Raw genomic sequence first — 15,599 nt, forward strand, 5'->3', positions numbered from 1 at the left:
CTTCTTGTACCGAGACAAGCTGTAAGACAGTGGCAAGGCAGGTGACAGTGGTCCTGACTGTTCTAAAACAATCCCAGAAGCTTGCAGTGCCCAGTGGTGTGGGAGTTAATCTCCCAAAACTGCCCTCAGCCTCACAGGAGCTGCACAGGCCCTGCATTTTCTGTGTCATCACTACTGCAGGAGGAAAGGGCATCTTGTCTGTAGTCAGCCCAGCAGTTTGGACAGCAGTGCTTTCTCCTCTGAAATAAAAACAGATCAGACCAATAGCCCATAACTGGAGTGGCAACTGCTGCCTTGAGCTGTTGTGCTTGCAGGGAACTCAGCCAAAGAGATGGGACTGGGGGGAGCTCTGCAAAGCCTGGGATACCAAACTGCAGTGGTGATGGGCTTCAGGAAGGAGTAAAAGAATTTCCTCTCTGTAGAAGAAATTATTCATGTAATGATCAGTCAGCTTCTTACATTTGGTCTGTCTAGTTTCCTTACCAAACAGAAAGTGTGTGAGGGAGTTACAGAAGCTCTTTTTATTATATTTAACACTTACTTGGTAGGACAGGACAAAAACCAGGTCTGCAGTATTTTGTTATATTGCCTGCCTGTTATAAACTGATCTTCAAAATCAATGTATTAAAATCTGTAAGATACAGATTTTCTAGATGTTTGGTTTTCTGTTTATCAGTAATTAAAACTAGTAATTAATTTTATTTCTTCCTTCCTACCACTGAGTTTCTCTGTCCTTCATTTAGGAGAGAGATGCCTTCTACACAGCTCTTGGCTTTTCCTCCTCTTAACCTGTCAGTGTCAGTGGATATTTCCATTAAGTTACTGTTTATCAGGCACTGGTTTGGAAGTGTGCACTGAGTAAAATATAGGCAGAGTACAGACCTGCACTACTTCTTTAATCCTAACCTCTGCAAGGACAGAGGAAGAGTATTTTGTGGTGTGACTTTACTATTCCTATTTCAATTATATCTTTGTCATTTTGAAGTCTTTGGGATAATTACCAAGGCTTGGCATTTGTTCTTTTTTATGAAAAGGTCCTTAAACCTTTAGTTCAATCAGAGCACATGTTTTGCTGCAGCACCCTGTAGTTCTCAAAAGCACAGTAGGGATGAGTAAAAGTCAGGAGTTGGCAGTGTGTGTGCCAGTGTGCTCCAGTACACTTGCACAAGTGAGCTTGTTATCATCTCTGGCAATTCTGGGGGAAAAAAGCTGGTCTTGAGTTCATGCTAGCTTATTCATTGATCTTCCAATAATGTAATGTGATTTGTATAGATAAGAAACTCCTGTTAAAAAGTCAAAACAAGACTGAGACTAGAAGGGCTTGTTAGAATAGTCCACTCTAAAGTTCTTACATCTGTACTGATAAATATTTATCATGAGAACAAAATTGTGGTGTAGTTTCAAGTTCTTGAGTTGGAGGGAGTTCTACTGTTTTTTTTAATGTGCTAAAATAATGAAATAGCAATAGTTGAAGGCAGACTCAACCCTTCTATTTCTGTCCCAGTTCTTTTTACTTTGAGGTTTAACATCAGTGCTTATAGCATCCAGCTCCAAGACCTCTCCTTGCTGGGTAAGGGACTTCTAATGCTGTTACAGACACGCAGAGTGGTGTTACTTGGACTCACCTGTTGCTGCTGCAGGAGCAACAGAGATTCTGTGCTTCCCAGAAGTGCAAGCTTTATAGCTTCAGGGATGGGTTCTGTGCCCTGGGTGAGGCTCTAATGGGCAGGGTTTCACTGTTGTGCAGGTGGGGCCTATTTAAATATACACCTGTGTGAGTTCCTATTGCCCCTGTGTACACCTAGGTAAAACTGCCGGTCTCATAAGGTTGAAATCACTTACATGTGTGTTCTCAGCTTTACTGCTTGCTTTCTTAAGGGCTGCTAGAGAAAACACGAAAATCTTACCTTGTGTTTCCAAATCTTGAAGATGTGCTTTGGATTGACCTATTGGATCTCAGCCACCTGTGGGGCTTTCAATGCATGTTTATGTTTTCAAGTTGGGGCACGGTATTTTTAAACTAAATTTTAAACTTCCAGAAAGATGAGTGCTGTAATCAAATACATAATTTCTCATGAGAATCCCTGATTTAATTGGGTTTTTTCCAGAGAAATAGTGGTAGCTTACTACTGGGAAGTGCTGTTTCACACTGGTTTTAAAGCTCTCCAAATAGGCAGTGAGACATAACAGTTTAAAAAGATGTGATTTTCATAATACTAATAATTTATTATGGCTGCATGTATGTAATACAACGGGAGTTACTACATGAGTTAATATCAGCCAATAAATATGATGGTTCATAAGGATTTTTGTTGTTCAAGAAAGCAAAGGTTATCTAAAGGGGTGAAGTAAAAATCGAGTGAACTGTAGACTCCATGTGAGCACTAAATACCCCTGTTTAAGCAGGCTGTGGAGTGGATTTACTACAAACACTGGTTTTTATTGGGGGTTTGAAATTTTTTTTGTGGTTTTTTTTTTAACATTGGGGAAAAGCATCTGGATTTCTTGGTTAACTGAAGATAACTTGGAATAATCAGATGCTAGAACCTACTGCTAGCTTAGCAATGTAGGCTAATATGAGAAGAATTCGTTTTCTAATTCAGTCTTTGAAAGCTTGGAAAGCTCAACAGACTGCTGGAGCTTCAGAATATATGCTATATCATTTGCTTATTTATATCTGTGGTCCAGCAATTTAGACTGCCACAGTCATGTCCCATTGATCTCCTGGCAATGTCCCCTTCAGTCTGAGGCAAGACACCAGAGGCTTAGATCCAGCTGATAACTTGACACAAATGACTGGAAAGCCTTGATATGGACAGAACTGTCATGGGGTCATGCTGGGCACTGCTCAGGATGAAATACTGTACAACAGTATAATATTTTGCCTAATTTGCTGCTTGCCATGGTGCTGTGTCATCCTGTCCTGCTGTCTTGTGCTGGCTGTGGCACTGATGAGGTGCAATGATGAGCCACCTCAGCAGCTTGACCACTGAAGGGAGAAGGAGGAATCTCTGTAGCTGTTCCTGTGGCTCAGCAAGGGGAGAGGCACGAGATGAGATGCTCTAGAGTGTCAGGCTCTTTGTAGCTCCCCACCAAAAACTGCTTTGACATTAGGATTCATACGAAAAGTGGCTTCCAGGAAAAAAGGAAATACCATTTTGAGGGCTTTTTGCTATTTCTTCTTACTGAGGCTTTACAATTTTTGTTGTTCGGCTTATAGAAAAGCAGTTAAATTTAATTCAGGAAGCAGCTGACTTAGCTCTGCAACTTAGCTCTGCCTTGCAATAACAAGATCGGGGTCAGAAAAGGCTGGGACAAGAATAACACTGATGAACTTGCAGTGCTTTGCTTACAATGCAGAATTGCCATTTTACCCATATTATTATTCAGTCTTTTGTTTCCCTTCCAAATCACTGTGTATGAAAGGCCAGGTAACCTTCTGTTGGTTTGTTTATTTTAGAAACATGCACAACTACAAAGATGCTTGGGCAGGTGATGTGCCCAGAACAACTTGTAATTCCAAAAATAGCTGGTTTATGTTAGCGTCATGCTGATACCTTGGGAGTTGCCTGGATTCTCTTTTTTTTGTTTCTTCCTTCCTACCACTGAGTTTCTCTCTCCTTCATTTAGGAGAGAGATTCCTTCTACACAGCTCTTGGCTTTTCTTCCTCTTAACCCGTCAGTGTCAGTGGATATTTCCATTAAGTTACTGTAGTTCCAATTCTGCAGCCTAGCCCTCATTCTCTTGGATATAGGGAAGACAGGCACTGAGCGTGTGATTCACCTTTTTATTTCAGTGGTTTTAGGAGACTGTTTCACAGACCTCATCCTAGATGATTTTGATCCACAGCCTTTGGGATACAAATTCAAGCAGCAGCTTATAACATGATGTCTGTGCATAATGTTTGGTGTCAGGGGACACCAGGCTGCTACGTACTGGCTGAGACACTCATGGCAGTGGTTATGTCAAAGGCAGAAACACTGAAGGTCCCTTTAGCACTGCTTATCTGTCTGAACACTTAAGGCTCCTGTGAAAGGCACTTCAAATGTCTTGTCTTTAAGGTATCTGTCCTACCTTGGAGATTCCATACAGTACTAGTTGGTCTTGAAGCTGAATATTGCCATCAGCATTCATTCTGTTGTGCAAACAATGGTGGCTTTTTTTTCCTATTCTAGATAAAAGAATTGTTTTGTTCTTTCTGTTTTAGAGGATCTGGCTTGTTTTATCATGAATTCAGTGTTGTGGTATGGCATTTCAGAGAGAGAGGAAAGCTACCCACAAAAAACCTGCTGTGAAACTAGTTTAATCTGTTATGGGTTGTTGTTTTTTTATTGATGACTCGGCAGAAAGCAAAGATTATTTTGAAAGAGACCCTGACATGCATTTATCAAAGACACCATTGAGATGAGTCCCTGTTCCTGACTGCTGAAAAGTGTTTGAAAGGAATCTTTCTTGTGACTGTAAACTTTTATGCACTTCTCATAGTAACTTGACTTGATTATGTCTGCAGTCACAGATTCGTCACACCTGGTCTAAGGCTCCTTGTAGAGCACAGTTTGAGGGAGGGGGAGAAGGAAATGAAGATGCTTGGATTTAAATGCTGCTTTGCCCAAAGGCAGAGATCTTCACTGGAGCTGTAACACTGGGGGGTAAATGGCTACTGTGAACAGAGCATCCTCCTGGGATTGTTCTTGCTGTCAAAAAGCACATCCATCCTGTAATCAGTTAATGATTTGTAATGCATGTAGAAACTGTATTTATGACTTCTATTGTTGTTGCAGTCTTCCTTTTCTGATAAGGCAGATTACTGCTTGTGGAGGTTGAGCATGTTTTGGTTTTTCCAGAAAAAGTGGATATTTTTAGCACAAGCTTTCCAGGGTGCTGGACGTCGCCACATTGCTAAATGGCTCCTCACCAACGTGGCAGCAGGTTTTTCCCTCTGTGCTCTTGGGATAAAGGTGTGTTGCATTTTGTAAGAGCTGATCTAAGGCCTGTCAGCTCTTTCCTGAAGTATAGTTAAGCACCTGCAGTTCATTAACCATTTCTCAATGCTTTGGCTATAACTAAATGTTGTCATTTGGGCAATGACTGATAAGATGAGCATAGTTTGTCCTTGAATTGCAGCACTCTTGGCTTTTAGTAACTTTGATTTCCTACCTTAAAATCTCACAAAATCCAAGTAGATGCAATTACAGGTTAAATAGTGTACCCAGGATTTTATATTTAAAGTGTTTAGGAGTCTTTCTACAGTTGAAAATATGGGCAAATTAGTGCATGAAATAGAAAGATTCCACATGGAAATTACATATGCTAATGGTTATATACTAATCACAAAATTAGACTCACTCCATGTAAGGTGGAAAGTCTGGCCTGGTTAAGACTTCAAAAAAGAGTAAACAATTTTTGGTGGCATAAATGTGTTTGCTACTTGCTCTTTCTAGTCTAGGATTATTTTAACTAATGACTTCCTTTTTTTCCCCTCTTTTCCCTACCTGTACTTTTATTAAAAAACAGTTCATAATCTGTGACTAATTGCAAAATACAACTTAAAAACATAAGAAAAATATTCAGGAAGCATAATATACTTATTTAAAAAGAGAACAGATCTCAAACTAGTTACATGTAAATGATGGATAATTCAGACTTGGAGCCAGGAGAATATTTTCTGTCAATAACACTGCATATTTCATGTTGAAATGTGTTGACAAGACACATGCTTATAAAGTCTCATCAAATCAAGTTTAAGAAACCAAAACTAAGGCTTTGTATTTTTTTTCTTCCTTCCTTCTATTCCCCTCCTCAGCCTGCGGTGAGCATTGCTGATGGTTCAGAGCACTTGCAGAGGTCTGGTTCTTGCAAAAAGAGCAGCTGCTCACAGACCTTCTGCTTGCTGTGTGTGTGCTTTGGGTTTTTTCTCCTAGCACCTTTGCATGTCCCCCTGGCTGTTTGCTTGTGTGTATTTGTGTTCTCTGCGAGGTAAAATGTATTTTGCATAAGAGTCAACAGTCTTTATCCTTGGTCTCCAAAAGTTGTTCATACTACATCAGAGTTCCCAGTAAGTAGGTGCTTTGCAAATATTTGAATAGCAGAGCAGCAAAGGAATGATAAATGAAATCAATCCTCCATGCCTCTACAGTAGCAGATGTCTAGAGCTGTCTAGTCACTCTCAACTCCACTGGGAATTAAAGCACCTCTTTCTCTGCACTAAGGTCATTCTGTCTTATTTCCTGTTTTAAATACTTGACCATAGCCAGATCATTTTGGACCCAGTTTGCTGTTGTCTAGGTCACCATCATGATAAAGCCCAGCTGCACTTACCAACTTGTGCTTCATCTCTTGTTATTTCCATTTTCAGTTGGACTCTGCTTAATTAATAGTTGCAAAATTAATTACTTACAACTTCAATGAGTGCATTGAATCTTTAAGCAGCCTACAGTTTAATCCTTCAATCAATGTAATTTCTATCTGGAGAAGACCAAAGTTTGTTGAAGGATGATAGAGGAAGGAAAGTGAAGCAAGTGAGAAATTATGTGGGTGTTTGCTGTATTTCCTGTACATCAGGAGTTGTTAAAAGATGATTGTGGTTGGATGGGATGAAGAGAGAGGAGGTTAAGAGGCTGTTAACAATTTGGTGTGAACACTTGAGGTGCTCTTGGTCACTGTATAGCTGTGAGCTGGTAACAGGCTCTGGCAGGCTGGATCTTGGATGTGATTTACACGGGTGAATGGGAAGTGTGTCATAGCAACTGGAACAGCAACCATCTGACAGGTAAGGAGATGCTAGCGAGGTGTCGTGGGGGTTGTTTTGGGAGCAGAATGTGTGTTTGGGCTTTTTTTAGTAAAAGCGCACAACTAAACTGCTTTGGAAGTGCCTACACCTCAGCTAGTGAAAGCCAGATTTGCTTTTGGCTTTACTGCTTGCCCGAAGGCATTAATGTAAGCAGAGCACTTAAGCATACTGTTAAAAAGCACTTTGTGGCCAAATTCAGCCTGCTATTCAAATACATTAGTGGCACAAGGAAAGAAGGCAATCTCTAATTCTTATTAAGGTAAAAAGCAAGTTGCATAAACTTCTTTGTTGAAACAATTTATTTAATGTTTTGAATATTGTTTTCCTCTTTATTGCTCAAAATGCTTTCCATATACTTTTAAAGTGTTAACAATGAAGTGGATGTTTTAAGGATAAATTATACTTGTATTTTCCCCTAGGTTCTATAAAACAACAAATCTGCAGTAATTTGTGACTTCAGGAACATCTTTCCTTTAAACACCCTCTTCTCAAAGAATCTACTATAAAAAAATTCAAGTGACTAATTGTATAAAGACGGGATACATGCTATTAAAGAGTCACATAAGCATTTCAATAATTTTACTGCAAATGCATTTCTTATCTCTGAGTAGAGCCTTAAGTCCTCTGGATGTTTTGCTTCCTCCAGAGCACTCATTAAAATAGAGCTAAAATGTCTGGTGTGTGAGATGGTGTCAGGAGCTGAAAGAGAGGTTGTTACAGTGATACTGGTTTTAAAAATTGTTCCTGGTTTTTCAAAAACAAAGAAAATGTGTAGCTGGTGACAGTTTGTGAGTTAGCACTTCTGAAAGGGAAATAGGACAATAGTTGTTTTCATATCACACTCTCCAGCATTTGCTTTATCAGGAGATTCTTTCAATAGCATAATTCATACTTTCTGAAGTTAAAGTTATTCCTGTTTTATGTCACTGACCTTTTATTACTTTTAGGCTGTGAGAGCTGTATATTTTACAGAAAACATGGCTTGTATAGTACCAATAGCCGGTAGTAAACTCATAATTTAATGCTAACTTATGTCCATAGTGGATTTTTATTTTGACTGTAATTTAGAGACATTTCAATAGCAATTAATTCTACCTCAGTTTGAAACCTCTGACTTAAACCTCATCTGCAGAGATTGATTTTTCATGTTCAAACCTTATTAGAAACATCATCAAGCTAATTCTTGGAAGCCCAGACTTCCCAAAATTGAACACAAGTCAGTGGGAGCTGTTTCTGTTGTGCTCTCCTGAAAACCAGGTGAGAAGTACTCTAAAGTGGACACCCAAAAATCTGTGTAAGGTTGGATGTAAAAGACCCAGGTGCACCAGCCATGTTTTCAAAGGGAGTTGGTTTCTGACAAGCAGAGTAGATAGACAAGAGCTGTTGTGTGTTTTTGATTTGTTTGTGAAACTGCACTCCTTCCAAAACAGCTCGTACCAATGTCTCCAGCTCACGTGAGATGAAGTAAGCTATGTTGGCACAGGTGCAATTTTATGCTGGCATAAATTAGGCCTACTTTGTGGTTTTCTGGTGACACTGTCAAGTGCAGAGCTAGCTATAACTGCATTACAACCTGAATAAAACTAATTTCCAGATGGTAAACCAAAATGAAATATGAGAATATGGTATTCTGTATATATGCTTCATGTGGACTAACACTTCAAAAGAAGTAGCTCAAATGCCTTCTTGGTTGGTGCTAGTCCTTAATTCCACCTTACTGTTGAGGAAATTGGGCTGCTTTCCTTGTGGGATTCATCTGAGCTAGTTGTATTTTTTGCCATGTTTTATTTCATGAAGACAACTCTGAGAAATAAAACCTCTGCTTCTTCAGAGAGAGATAAATTGCCTTGATTGTTTGTGAATACCTGTGCAGTGGTTCCTGTAGAGCCCACTTGCACTGCAGGAGGTTCTCAGGAGCCCTTGTGTTGGAGGAAATGGAGGACCTTTTCTCTTAGGCAGTGGGCAGACATGCACAAAACCCTTGTGCTTGCTTTTAGATCTTTCAGTCCTGGGTCGGGTAAGCACAGTCACTGCTGTGGTTAGAGAGATCACAGTACGACAGCATCTGTTTATCCATCATTCAGTATTTGAAAAGATTAGTACAAGGCTATTCTTAGCACTGGCAGATAGATGGTATGTTATTTTAGAATGTGTATTTATGTAGTGTTTTCTTTAATGGTATCTGTGTTAGTATTTGAGGTCACTTGAGCTAGCCAGGCTGTATGAGTCATTTTTATCCGACTGATTTTACACATTGTAGTCCAAAACATTTCTTTTTTTTACCTTTTTTTTTTTCTTTCCTTTTTCTCTTGGGTTTTTTCCCCCTGCATTATGACCTTATAAAAACAAGATATTCCTCATGTTGTGCCAAGTGCAGCTCTGAAAATTGGCTTTACTTGATCTGTCGTGCCTTCTGGGCTTATCTACTGCTAGACAGTAGAGGTGGGAGGGAGACAATACAGGAGCCTGAAGACAGGAAGATGTCCTTACAGTGCTGGCAGCCTTCCTGTGTTTGAAGCCTGCAAAGATGTCTTCAGTCTAAGGGAAACAGAGACAAGAACTGGAAAGATAATCTTCCTAGCCAAAAGTTCAGCAGAGCTTTTGGCCTCACTGCCGTTTGAATTCAAGTTTTAGAGTTTGTGGTATAAAGTTGGTTGGCTGATAAAGATTTTATTGACATAACTGTTTCTGCAAGCCTAGGCAGAGATAGTGTGTGTCGCTATTTGTTGCTTCAAACATTAAAAGGAAAAATTTAACACTAAGTTTGTAGAACTTCAGAAATAATAGAGTAAATGGGTTTTTTCTAATATCTGGCTGTCCAAAAAAGGATATGTTTGTCTTGCATTTGACAAATATGCAAAGTCTCTACAAATCTTTTTATACTGAGAGAGCAAATTTACCTGGGAAAGATGTATAAATATTGGAAATTTGTCATACAGACTTGAATTAAAGAAGAACAATATTTTAAAACAATATTTTTCTTTCAATTTATGTATACTTTTTCAGTCTAGTTGATGTTTAGGCATGGCAGTTCTTAGCCAAGAACTGAGGATTATTGTTTTCTTGACAACTGCTTTGCAATTGTACAATTTCTTACTGTGAGTAGATTAAATTCTGTTTACTTGGGCATTAGAGAAATCTCATCCATTCGGGTTCTAAAAGATAGTATGAGACAAAAAACATGTCAAACAATGCTCTGCTCAAGTGACTCTCAGCAGACTGTAGTGAATTCTAAAGCAGAAGTTTAAATGAAGCTTAAATTGATAAGCAACTGATTGGTATTGATATGTAACTAATTTTAATTCAGTTTTGTATTTGTATTTAATGAAGTCAGTACTATCTAAATAGGAAAGTCAACTGAATGCCAGTCTCCTCTGAAGATTCTTGACAGTGGACTGGCAGGCAAGAGTTTGTTTTTTAAGAGAGATCCTTTTTTAAATCCCTTTGTCAAGCTCCATCTGATAAATTGCAAAGCAATGCACTAAACCAGCATTCTTTTTCCTAAGTTAAATAAAGCAGCCTTAAATGTCCTGGATACACAAACTGGAAAATAAGTTAATCAAACCAAGTTTTATACTTGACATCGTAATATTTTTTTTAAAACAAAGGAAGTATTATCTGAAGACTATAATCAGTTCAACTCACAAAAATGCTTTAAGATTTCAAAACTACATCTCATCTTCCACAACATTTTTTAATTAGGAGACCAGAAAAGGAAAACAAGTCTTTTTTTTGAGTCCCAGTTGGTTTCTCAACTCTGAATGACCTATCTGTTCAACTTTGCTAGCAAAAATGAAGAAAATATTCTGTCTTCACCTGAAAAAATGTTTGTTACCCAAAGTTAGTTTTGCGTTTCAGCAAACTTGGGATTTTTTAAGTACTTAAATGTTGGCAACAAAATCAAATGTCAAAATAGGTTTATGTGCAGGAGGTTAATTTTGCTTACTGTTATTTTTCATTTTGTCATATGTTGTACAAGGTATTGAAGTTAAAATTTCATTTAACTTTTAAAGTACATTTGTGGATTAATTTTTCCTCACTTTGTAATAATCATATCTCAGATTGCAAGCAGTGCTCCCAGCTTGAGGGGCTTTAGCTCATAGTCCAAACACTTTAGGGTAAGGAATTGCAGAAGGAAACATTTCTCTGCTGCCTCCACTTCCTGCAGCCTTGCAGTGAGCAGGTTTGGCAAGTCATCCAAATGAACAAAAATCCTTTTTTCACAGGTTTAGTTTGGGTTCTAGCTCTGGTTTATCACACAACTGACAACACACCCAGGCATGTCAGAAGGGGAAAAATCTTGGTGCAACAGCAGGAAAAAATGGGTCAGATTTGAAATGTTTCTTTTGTGGTGATGGTGGCAACACTGACTGGTTTGAGGCATAGGCCTTTGTGTGTTTTTCTGAGAACACCTGCGGCTCACTGAGCCTGTTTTCTTCTCAAAAGCTTTCTTGTAACTGCACAGAGGTGTTTCTTCTAGATTTCCTGTAAAGTGCCCCAGTATTAACTGAGCATTTTCAGTCGAATTTGCGCAAAATCTTAAATTTCCATAAATAATGGTGGGGTATCAAATACCAGAAATAAAAGCCTGAGCTTACAAGCTTGAAGTAGATACTTTAAATCCATCCTGGGTTTTGTATGTTACCTGATGGATTAAAAGTGACAAGCAGGATGCTTAACTTGGTGCATGTGAACTTCCCTCTGACTCCTTATGGCTTGGAGGGCCAACACATCACACCTGACCCTGCAGCCCCTTCACTTTGCTGCTGCTGTGGAAATCAGTGTCTGTGTTGTCATTAGTGCAGATTACTGTTACTTCTCATTTTACAATGTATTTTACAAAGTATGGCACCTTGTGGTCTGAGTCTTCTTGAGAAAAATGGCAGCGGCTCTTACTGTGAGTTTCTCTTTCAAAAAAAAAATCAAGTATGTTTTTCAGATCTTTAAATGAAAACTAAGGGCAGTATTTCCTTTTTAACGCTGCTTTTCAAAAAATATTTCTTACCCTGAAAATGGGAAAATGAGTCTGTGTGCTCAGAGGAACATGGAGGGCAGGAGGGTGCACATTCCAGATCGCCTGTGCTGCTGCAGTGATGCAAAGCAGCTGTGAGTCCAGTTAACCACCCCCAGTGCTGTGCAGGCTGCCTGCTCCTGCCTCTGGTCCCAAAAATATTGCTTGGTTTGATACCATGTGGCTTCAGCTCTTCAAAAATGCAATGTTGTGCTCACTGTGGGTGCATTATTCAGAACTCTTCAGTTTGCTTTTTTTTTTGTTTTTTTAATTTGCATTGGAGAATTTGCTGTGTTCAGATTAGCATTAATGGTTGAAAATGCATGTTGGCAGCTCAGGGCTTTTTTTATTAAATTATTTGTGTGTATATATAAAATATGTATGTATGTATATTAAATTCTTGCTTAAGGGATAAATTAAATCATTAAATGTTTTTAATTTGGATTTTCACATATGGAAATAATCAAAAAGTAGATTTTCTTTCTCATACTGTTCATTAGCAATACATAACCTGACTCAAATGCCAGTGATGAGAGAGAGTTTCTGTGGGGTGGTTCTGCTCCGAGTCGTGGAAATGTGATTCCTGGGTTCAGGAGAGGAAATGAGTGGCAGCTGATCAAATACTGTCACCAGCCACCTCATCATGGGAAATGCTTTTTGACTGGATTTGGAGCAGTGTTACCATGGCTAGCATAATAGAAACTTGCTGCAGAAAACTTTGTGTCATTACACTTTGGTTTTGTCTTTACAGTTGAAGTGATGTTTTGTTGTTGTCGTGCTTACTGAATAACAAAGTTTGGTCATTTCTGTTTGATCTCCTTTCAGAGGCACTGTGGCACCTGGTACATGTTCAGATTAACAGCACTAAAACCACTGGGGTTACTTTTTATTTATGGGCTATAAAAAGTATAAATAGAAAGCGGATTTGTGTCATCTTTGCCCATTGAATGTGTCCTATTGTCCCCCTAAGCTTATGGAAATCCTCTGATAGCAAAATTCTGACCTGTAAACAGAGGCAAAAGGTTGCACAATTATATTATGTTGCTTTTAAGAAATTATATTTTATTTCATATCAAGGGATAAAGAAGATGCTTGAGTCGTATAATTATCTCAACTCACAGTTTAGTTGAACTAGGAGGGTGACAGGACTTGGGAGACAATGAGCCCCTGGTGGCTCTGCTGCACCCTCCCCTTACACCCTTCTTCTGCAGGGCTGGGAAGGCTTTCTGGGGTTTGGAAATAATGTGCAGTACATGGCCTTCAGCAAAATCAACATTAGAGTTGTTATATCTGGGCAGTTAATATCTCATAAGTAATGATAATAAATTAATGAAATTTTGTATGTGGTATTACTGCCAAAATAAATTTGAGATTCTGTGAGGAGAAAGGATATCCTGAGCAATAGCAAAACCCAACTCCTTATAACCATACCTGGATACTGGTCTTTCCCAAACTCTGAAGGAGTGGCACATAAACTCATTGCTTCAGTAGCCAGAAGCTGCAGAGTTTACATCCAAATAAGTGTGTTTTACTGTCTGTGAGAAGGAGAGGTTAATGCATATTTAGAAACTATATACAGGAGAAGTCAGTGACCACAAGGTGGACAGGAAAGTGCTAAAACAACCTTTAAACAATCCCAGATGTCTGTTCTGAGCTTGCTACTCAGCTCAGGCTCTCTTTGGGTTTCCTTGGGACTTTAAGGCCTTTCATGTCTTCTTCCAGATGTCATGGTGTCTTGACCAGCAAGAGCTTCTGCTATTGCTCTGAGAGCATTTTCTTAAATGAAGCCCATACAGTGGCTTCATGCAGCAAAAACTGTCTGGATGGCATCCTGATATGAAGGAGTGTTTGAGATGGCTTAAAAAATCATTGGCAAGGGTATCAGCAAAAGCCAGATTTATATTAAGTGACACCATGACAAAGTTCATTGGCAAGATTCACTCTACTACTTACAGGACAGAAGGGACAGCGAGGAAAAACAAGCAACAACAAAACCAAACAAAATCCAGACAAAACAGAAATGAACTGTGAACTGTCTAGGGATGTGTGCATTATTGCAGTGAGAGCGAGATAAAAGAGAACACGGCCTAAAACAGCATTTAACAGCACTCAAACTTAACAGTACTTTACTTTTATCTTAAACCAAATAATGACTTAATCATGACAATTTAACAAAGGAATAACGCTTACTAGCATTTAACCTTACTTTATAACTTTGAAGTTATACTTAGCAACTCAGCGAAAGGACAACACTTAGCAGTATTTAAGTAAGGTTAAGTCATATGTCACAAGCTTACTTACAGGCCTATCTTGCTTCAATATCCAGGTATTTAAACATCTAAGAAAGCAGCATTCCTCTCAGATTTGCTGTAGTATATGCACACAGACATAAAGAGTCAGTGCAGGCAAGGCACCTGTGGAAAATTCCTGTTGGAGGGCAGTGAAAGAATTGCTTTGAATGCCCTACATCTCCTGTTGGGTGAAAGGCTGAGCCTCGAGGAGTGGAGGTGTAAGTCCAGGACTCCTGGTTCAACACTCCTCCAAGTCTGGCAAACCATGAGGGTTCTCTGGCTCTGAGAGGCCCCAGTCAGAGGGAGGTCACTGCCCACTGCAACCCAGAAGAGCTCATTTTGGACTACTGTTTATAGGGTTGCAAGAGAGTGGGCTTTAGTCATCATTTGTTTTCAAAACAAATTCATTTGTTTTGAAACTTTTTTTTTGGTCATAATTTGTTTCAGTTTCATCCTGGCCACAGTTTGGGTCAGCACTTTCTTTGAAAGTGTAAGAACAGGAACGTTGTGTCATTCAGGCAAGAAGAATTTTCCAAGGCTGTTCATAAGGGAAACAGGAGCTCGTTAGCCATTCCTGGGAGCAGATAGCCTTTCTGATAAGCTCAAGAGGAGCTGAGCCCAGGTGCTGTTTTCAAGGCTGAAGCCTAATGAGCATTTCTCAGATCACAGTGCAGCCTGACAAGGGTATGGAGGGGAACGCACCACCTCAAATAGTGATAAAACCTGGAAAGCTGATAACCCTCATAGGTGACTACAGACCTGTTAGCCCAGCATCAGGCATTACACTACTTTGAAGTGAAAGACTGTATGGTAAATGCAAGACAAATACAGTGCCACAACCAAGATGCATCAGAGAGGTGAATGGAGGAGTTCTGCTAAACCGAGGAAATGCAATTCTTACCCATTGGACCTCTAGGATAATATTTTGCATGGTGCTTACATGTAAAGTTATTACTTCTCCTGAAGGATGGGAGATTTAGGCTGAGGCTAAAAAAGGTTCGTTTAGCTGCAGGCTAAGACATGCTGGCAGAGCGAGTTCTGTCACTTGTGCTCTCCAATTATTCTGTTGGTCCATGTTACCGGGAGCAACTGCTGCATCACCTTACAGAGCACAGGAATACAGGTGGTGTGACCTTCGTGTACTTCCAGGGTCACTCTTGGTCAGTTAATTAACTTTTTAAATTAGATTTATATAATGCAAATAGCATTGCTGCTGTTTGCAGAAAATTTGCCTCACAGCTCCAGCCTTCACCTAATGCATAGTCAGAAATGGCCAGAAGGAATCATGCTTTAATGTCATCTTTTCACAAGTCAACAGTTTTCTAAATAACGTATTTGTGAGGTTGGAATATGTGAGAGGACATTAAACCCCCTTCACAACTGGTCTTCTTTAATACTGTTGCTACTACTATTACTAATAATAATGTGAAATGCATTACTTTCATTATACCAGTGTAAAAATAGGCAAAAAATTGGCTTTTCTGCATTTGTTATAACTTGTGAAAA

At 39.2% G+C, this 15,599-nt stretch overlaps 1 protein-coding gene across 2 annotated transcripts in view; it reads left to right on the top strand.

Annotated features, from left to right (window-relative positions):
• Positions 1-15,599, top strand: part of PIP4K2A (phosphatidylinositol-5-phosphate 4-kinase type 2 alpha) — a 108,011-nt gene that overhangs the window by 32,837 nt on the left and 59,575 nt on the right. The window contains exon 1 of one of the 2 annotated variants that reach the window (XM_058825547.1): positions 6,685-6,770. The exons of the other annotated variant lie outside the window; for it this stretch is intronic. The gene's annotated coding sequence lies outside the window, so the exon portion shown is untranslated. Of the gene's footprint in view, positions 1-6,684; positions 6,771-15,599 lie in introns of those variants that run through there. 2 annotated transcript variants of the gene reach the window in all.

The sequence above is a fragment of the Ammospiza caudacuta genome, chromosome 1 (genome assembly GCF_027887145.1).
Source record: "Ammospiza caudacuta isolate bAmmCau1 chromosome 1, bAmmCau1.pri, whole genome shotgun sequence".
NCBI lineage: Eukaryota > Metazoa > Chordata > Aves > Passeriformes > Passerellidae > Ammospiza > Ammospiza caudacuta.